The sequence below is a fragment of the Numida meleagris genome, chromosome 14, assembly GCF_002078875.1.
Source record: "Numida meleagris isolate 19003 breed g44 Domestic line chromosome 14, NumMel1.0, whole genome shotgun sequence".
In the NCBI taxonomy this organism is placed as follows: domain Eukaryota; kingdom Metazoa; phylum Chordata; class Aves; order Galliformes; family Numididae; genus Numida; species Numida meleagris.
This window is the reverse complement of record NC_034422.1, coordinates 9,105,041-9,111,040: the sequence shown is the minus strand read 5'-3', so window position 1 is coordinate 9,111,040 and position 6,000 is coordinate 9,105,041. Positions and strand designations below refer to the sequence as shown.

Genomic DNA, 6,000 nt, shown 5'->3' with positions numbered 1-6,000 from the left:
CGCCTGCTGCTGGGCGGCGGGGCCGCTGCGAGAGGGCCGCGGGAGGAGCGCGGGGCTGCGGCGATGGACTGAGGCGGCGGGGGCTGCCGGCCCGGCGCCGAGGTGAGTGCGTGCTGCCTTCTGCTTCCCTCCTCCTCCTCCTCCTCCCTCCGTCAGCTCCGCGAAGAGCGTTTCCGTCCCCGTGCGTTTTCAGAATGAAAAGGGGCTTCTGCGGGGGGAAGGAATAGATGTCATCTTGAAACGAACGGCGGTGGTGTTGCCGGGTGATGGAAGGGATGGTCGTCACCGTGAGGTAGGAATATTTTGCTGGGTGCAGAGGAAAAATAGCGAGGGTAGGGCGGCTGCCGCTACGACTAAAATGACCTTCTCCGGAGATGCTGGCCTCCTATCGGCTCTGCTTCAGCTCCAGCCCTTTCCACAAAACTCAGGCGTCGCCCTTCCCAGCCCGGACCCCAGCAGCCGGTGTCCGAGCTGCCCCGAGCCGCCGCGCTCTGGTACCGATTCCATTTGGTTGCGCGTTGGGGAGAGGACCCCCCGCGCACGGCTCTGCTCCCCGGGGCTGTGCAGCTCTCCCGGTGCAACCTCCGGCTGCTGGGGGTCTGCAGAGTCCCGCGGCTGCTTGCTGTGAGGGTGCTCTGCTTCGTCCACGTTCATGCATGTGGGGGATCGGGAGGTTTTATGACATCAATCTGCACCTGTGCACGGCTCCATCTGCGGTGCTGAGCCACAAGTTCCATGGTCTGTTCGTATCTGCGTTTCGAGTGAGGGATTCCTCCATACACACCCAACGCTTCGGTTAGCATACAGGTCTGCAGACAAGTGTGTGTCTTTAATTTCTGGCAGTAGCACTGAGCTGAGGTTTTCTTGGCTGTTTCCCCGTAGAAGCTGCTTGATGTGTTTTTGCAGCATTTGCTCGGGAGGCTGCTGACCTATCTCAGCAACGTTTTCCGATGCAAGATTCAAGACAATCTCGCTGCTTTTCCATTCAGCTCTCTTTACATCCATTTACCGGTACTGTCGCGGCCGTGATTTGGTTTTTATTCTGGCTCCATGTTTTGTTCCGTTGTGGGTCACACCCTTCGGGTGGCCGCTGGAGTGTCTGCTGCAGGGGTTACACGGCAGGTCAGGCAGAACCGCGGTGCTGTGGGCGCCTACTTGTGGATCATGGGGTCAAAATGAGGGTGTACTCTGTGCTTCCGTAGGGAAAAAACTGCTTCTGACTTGATGGATGGAGAATTTGTAATCCAAGTTGATGGCTTAAGTGCTGGCACGGGTAAAAGTAGTGGCTTTTTTACTGCAGGGCACGTATTTGCCACCTGAGGAGACTCAGGTGCAGGGATACAGCTCTGCAGAACAGAGAGGTGTTTGCCTTTAACCTAGCCGTCTCCATCAAGTCATTAGGCTGAAAGCTCTTACCCAAAAGCACAGATCCCTGTCCTTGGGCAGAGGACACTGTTGCAGCGTAGGCCTACATTTACAGAATAGTGAAGTTCTGGTCTTCAAGAAGCCAGTGACAAGTGAAATCAAGAGAAAACATCTCAGTAATATGGAGCATTTAGGATAAAATCTCCTTTCTGCCACTCCCAAAGCAGGGACTCGCGTTTTCAAAGAACCCCACTTCTGTGTGCATCTGCATGCCCTCAGAAAGGCAGACTGATTCCATGCGAGGCCACAGATTTCATTCTGGCACTGGGCCTTACAGAGGTGAATCAGTTCTGCTGCGTGAAGAATGTGCCACCTCGTCTGAGGATTATGTTCTCGTAACTTCACTGACTGCTGGTGAGAGCTGGCTCTTTGAGAGGCACTGCTGCCTGGCAATCAGATGCATCAGGTCTTCGGTGCAGCTTGGTGTTTCAGCTCCAGGCCTTGGGCTTCAATTTATCTATGATATTCTAAAAATAACTGGAAAAATAGTTCTGGAGGAGTGAAGTGAAAGTGTTCTGGTTGCCTCGGTTTGCATTACATCTTAATGGAAAAGGTACATTAGATGTTAAGAAATCTAGACTGAAGCAGAAAAAAGAAATTTGTCCCTTCTTCTTAAGGGAATCTACCTGCTGGGATGTGGGGAAGGGGATAAGCAGAGGGATAAGGATAACAGAAAATTCAGTAGACAATAAAGGCTTAAATCCTTAAATGGTGAAGTCAGCTTTTCCTCTCCAACTTAAGCAGATAATGATTTTGACAGCAGATAGAGCCTTGGTTGATACGTAGCAGTGAGGTAACAGAAAGGAATTATATCTGCCCTCCCCCCCCCCACCTAATTAAAGAAAATCACTCTCAATTCTTTTGGGCTAAATCACCATAATTCCACTTATTTCAGAAGATATTCTCCAGATTTATGTAACTGAAAATGAGACTTGGATCTAACTAGCTCTGTGTAAAGGCATGGTCCTGCTTCCATGGGACTCTGGGAAGTTTTGTCCCTGCTGTCAGTGGGACAGTGCAGGCTCAGTACAAGCATGCAGAGTTTCACTGATGAGATTCTCCCATGCCCTCTGGAATCAACAGTGTTGAACAGTTTCATAGCAGATTGCAGTGAGGTCACAGTCTCAATGACAAATTCACTAAGACCTTGCTGGAATCACAAACTCTAATTTGTAAATTATCAGTTTATCAAAGTATTAATCATTTAATCTCAAGTCACAAGTGGTGCTCCGTAGGGGTCGGTATTGGGGCTCATCCTGTTTAAATACCTTTATTGCTGATTTGGATGAGGGGATTGAGTAAGTCTGCGGACAACACAAGCTTGGGTGGAAGTGCTGATCTGCCTGAGGGTAGGAAGACCCTACAGAGGGACCTGGAAAGATTAGATCTATGGGCTGAGTTCAACAAGACTAAATGCCAGGTCCTGCACTTCGGCCACGACAACGCCATGCAGTGCCACAGGCTTGGGGCAGAGTGGCTGAAAAGCTGCGTGGAGGAAATGGACCTGGGGATGTTGGCTGATGCTCGGCTGAACATGAGACAGCACCGTGCCCAAGTGGCCAAGAAGGCCAACGGCGTCCTGGCTTGTGTCAGAAATAGTGTTGCCAGCAGGAGCAGGAGATGATCATCCCCCTTTATTCAGCTCTGGTGATGCCACGCCTCGAGAACTGTGTTCAGTTTTGAGCTCCTCACTGCAGGAAAGACATCGAGGCCCTGGAGCGTGTCCAGAGTAGGGCGACAAAACTGGTGAGGGGTCTGGAGCACAAGTCTTATGGGGAGCAGCTGAAGGAACTGGGGTGGTTCAGTCTGGAGAAGAGGAGGCTCAGACGAGACCTTATAGCACTCCACAACTGCCTGGAGGGAGGTTGTGCTGAGGTGGGGGTCGGCCTCTGCCGCCAGGTAGCAGTGATAAGGATGAGGGACAATGGCCTCAAGTTGCACCAGGGGAAGTTCAGCCTGGATATTAGGAAGAATGTCTTCTCTGAAAGAGTGCTCAGGCTCTGGAATGGGCTGCCCAGGGAGGAGGTGGAGTCACCATCCCTGGAGGTGGTCAAGGAAAGGGTAGATGTAGTAGTAAGGGACGTGGTTTAGTGAGCAATATTGGTGGTAGATGGGCAGTTGGAATAGGTGATCTTGGAGATCTTTTCCAACCTTAGTGATTCTATGATTCTACAATATTAATCTTACTGAGAAAATTTAGGGTTTTTGCTAAAATACTGGCTGAGGTTACTCACCTTCAGCTGTAACAGCTTACTACAGAAGTAATTAACTGTTTTATCTATGATAACTTTTAAAGCAAAGCCCTTAAAAATCAAAATATTGGCATATTTAGAAATACTATTATTTATACTTAGTTTTATTTGTATTTAAAAAATGGTTAAGTTTTGTTCCCTGTGAACCCTAATATATCCAAAACAAAGCCACATCCATTAAATAGTTACAATAAATTCACTCCAGTCTACTTCAGAGGAGAATTTGACCTATAATTTGTATTATATTAAAAGTTAATGTTTTTATTAAGCTTTACAGAATCAGTGATTAAGAAGCCCAAATTTTGACTGCCATATTGATGAAAGAATAGTAACTGGAAAAAACTAGTCTGATCCAAACCAACTAAAATTGATTCTCTTCTCAAAGTCCTCTTGCAGTTTCAGATACACAGAATACAAAGAATGTGACATAGAAGGGTCAAATTCAGCTCTTACTTATTCTGCAATTAAATCAGAAGTTGCCATAAATTAGCAATTTAAGTTATCCTAGCATTACGCCATTGTAATCAAGAACATAATTTAACCTTTGAAATGAGAACTATAGAGAAAAATATGCTTCTTTCTCAGCTGTTGCTTTTCATTAACACTGAGGAGTATTGGTGAAGTAGGATGGAAGAAACAGCTTATTGATGGGCCACCATTTCTATGTTGCATAGGCTCCCAACACTTGTTACTGTTACACAGATTTAAAACCATAACTAACAAAACACATCACAAAATTTCAGAAGGCTGCAGCTTTTGTTGTTGTTGTTGTTTGGTTTCTTTTTTTAACTTCTGTTGTTCAGAGCATTATCTGTAGTTCAGCAGAAACTTTCCCGGAGTCCCATTTTTTTATTTAGCATTGGACATGTAATAGTTTTATTCAACAAATTCTATTTTCCTCTGTCTCTGTTTTCTCTCTAAGCCCCTTACACCGGAGGGCTGTTTCTGGTCTAGATTGCTAAGTCATCACATCAAAAAGACAAGTATGAGAACATTTCCAGACAATTCCATGCTACAGAAATAGCCTGTGAAATTACCAGCGATCATGTTGGCCAATAGAAAGACATGAAGAAGCAAATTTGAAAAGCTGAATTCAAATTCTAAGTATTCATCTTTTTACCATTATATTCCTGTCCCCACAGGAAAGTTAGCAAAATTATTTTCTCTGCATAGTTTGCACACTTGGAAACCAGTAAGCATACACAATTCGAAAGCTGGTCCATACAGTGCAGGGACAAATAAAACTTGTCATCATATGCCCATTCAAAATGGAATGAGATTAGCATACATGAAAAGTTATGAGATGCAAAAAAGAATGATAAAACCCAGAAAGCAAATAGTTATTTCTTAGCAACTACATCTTGTTAATCTGATATTTTCACAGTAGATTTATGCAATAGTAATTCCCTGGACTTGGCAGGTGGAGGGATTATTCTCATCGCTTTCAGATACTTATAATAGGTCATGTATGTATGAGTTAGTTGGTTAGGTTTCCCTTATAGCTCATGGAGAGAAAAATAGATTCCTGCAGTGCAGTTAATCAAACTACTTTTCAACCACTACCTTAGACTGAGATGAACTGTCCTCTGGACATGACAGTTGTCCCCATTGACTACAAAGGTGAGTGACAAGCTCAGGGGTAGCCACCTACATGCACATGCTAAATCTGGACAGATGAATCCCACTTTTACTGTATACTGTAAAATATAAAAGATAAAAATTGTATAATTTAACCAATTTCTAGCTAATCATCAAGATATTTCACCATATTTCATATTTTACTACTCGTACCTAACAAACTTGTTTTCTTTGATAGTGAGTAGGCTACCATACTCTCTTTGTCCTCTACCTGTATCTTTACAATGCTATTTTACTGTGGATGAAGGGCTCCACTAAAACAGTACAAGTAACCCAGGTCTTTTATCCAGGCATTACTTATGGCATGTATTCCCAATGTGTTTGAGCCCTCCCTTTGTATGCCTGCTTTCTGTATTCCTGAGCCTTACTGAGACAATTTAGGATGACTACCTTTATCTTCCCAAAATGCACTGACACAAACACAGACAGCAGATCAAGTGTTGATACACAAACACAGTTGACACAGTTGTGTTGTGGAAAGAAAAAACACAATGAAACTGAATTGTAATCAATTCTGATGGAAGTGTCATGGCATGGTAACAAAAACACAGCTGGATGTTTAGCTCTGAGAGGGCTTGCTGTTTGGATAGCGTAAGTACCTGGTCATTAAACATCTTCCTTTAAGAGAGAAATATATATGTGATTGAAAAGAATACTGAAGTGTTATCAAGGAGATTGTCTTGCT

The 6,000-nt window shown here is 44.8% G+C and overlaps 2 protein-coding genes across 8 annotated transcripts in view; one reads left to right on the top strand and one right to left on the bottom strand.

Moving 5' to 3' along the window:
- The window catches only part of RSPH14 (radial spoke head 14 homolog), a 79,305-nt gene that overhangs the window by 19,620 nt on the left and 53,685 nt on the right, over window positions 1-6,000 (bottom strand). The gene's annotated exons all lie outside the window — the stretch shown is intronic.
- GNAZ (G protein subunit alpha z) overlaps window positions 7-6,000 on the top strand; it is a 51,791-nt gene continuing 45,797 nt past the window's right edge. For 3 of the 5 annotated variants that reach the window (XR_002443461.1, XM_021412862.1, XM_021412863.1), the window contains exon 1: window positions 119-807. The gene's annotated coding sequence lies outside the window, so the exon portion shown is untranslated. The other 2 variants (XM_021412864.1, XM_021412865.1) reach the window with 2 other exon arrangements.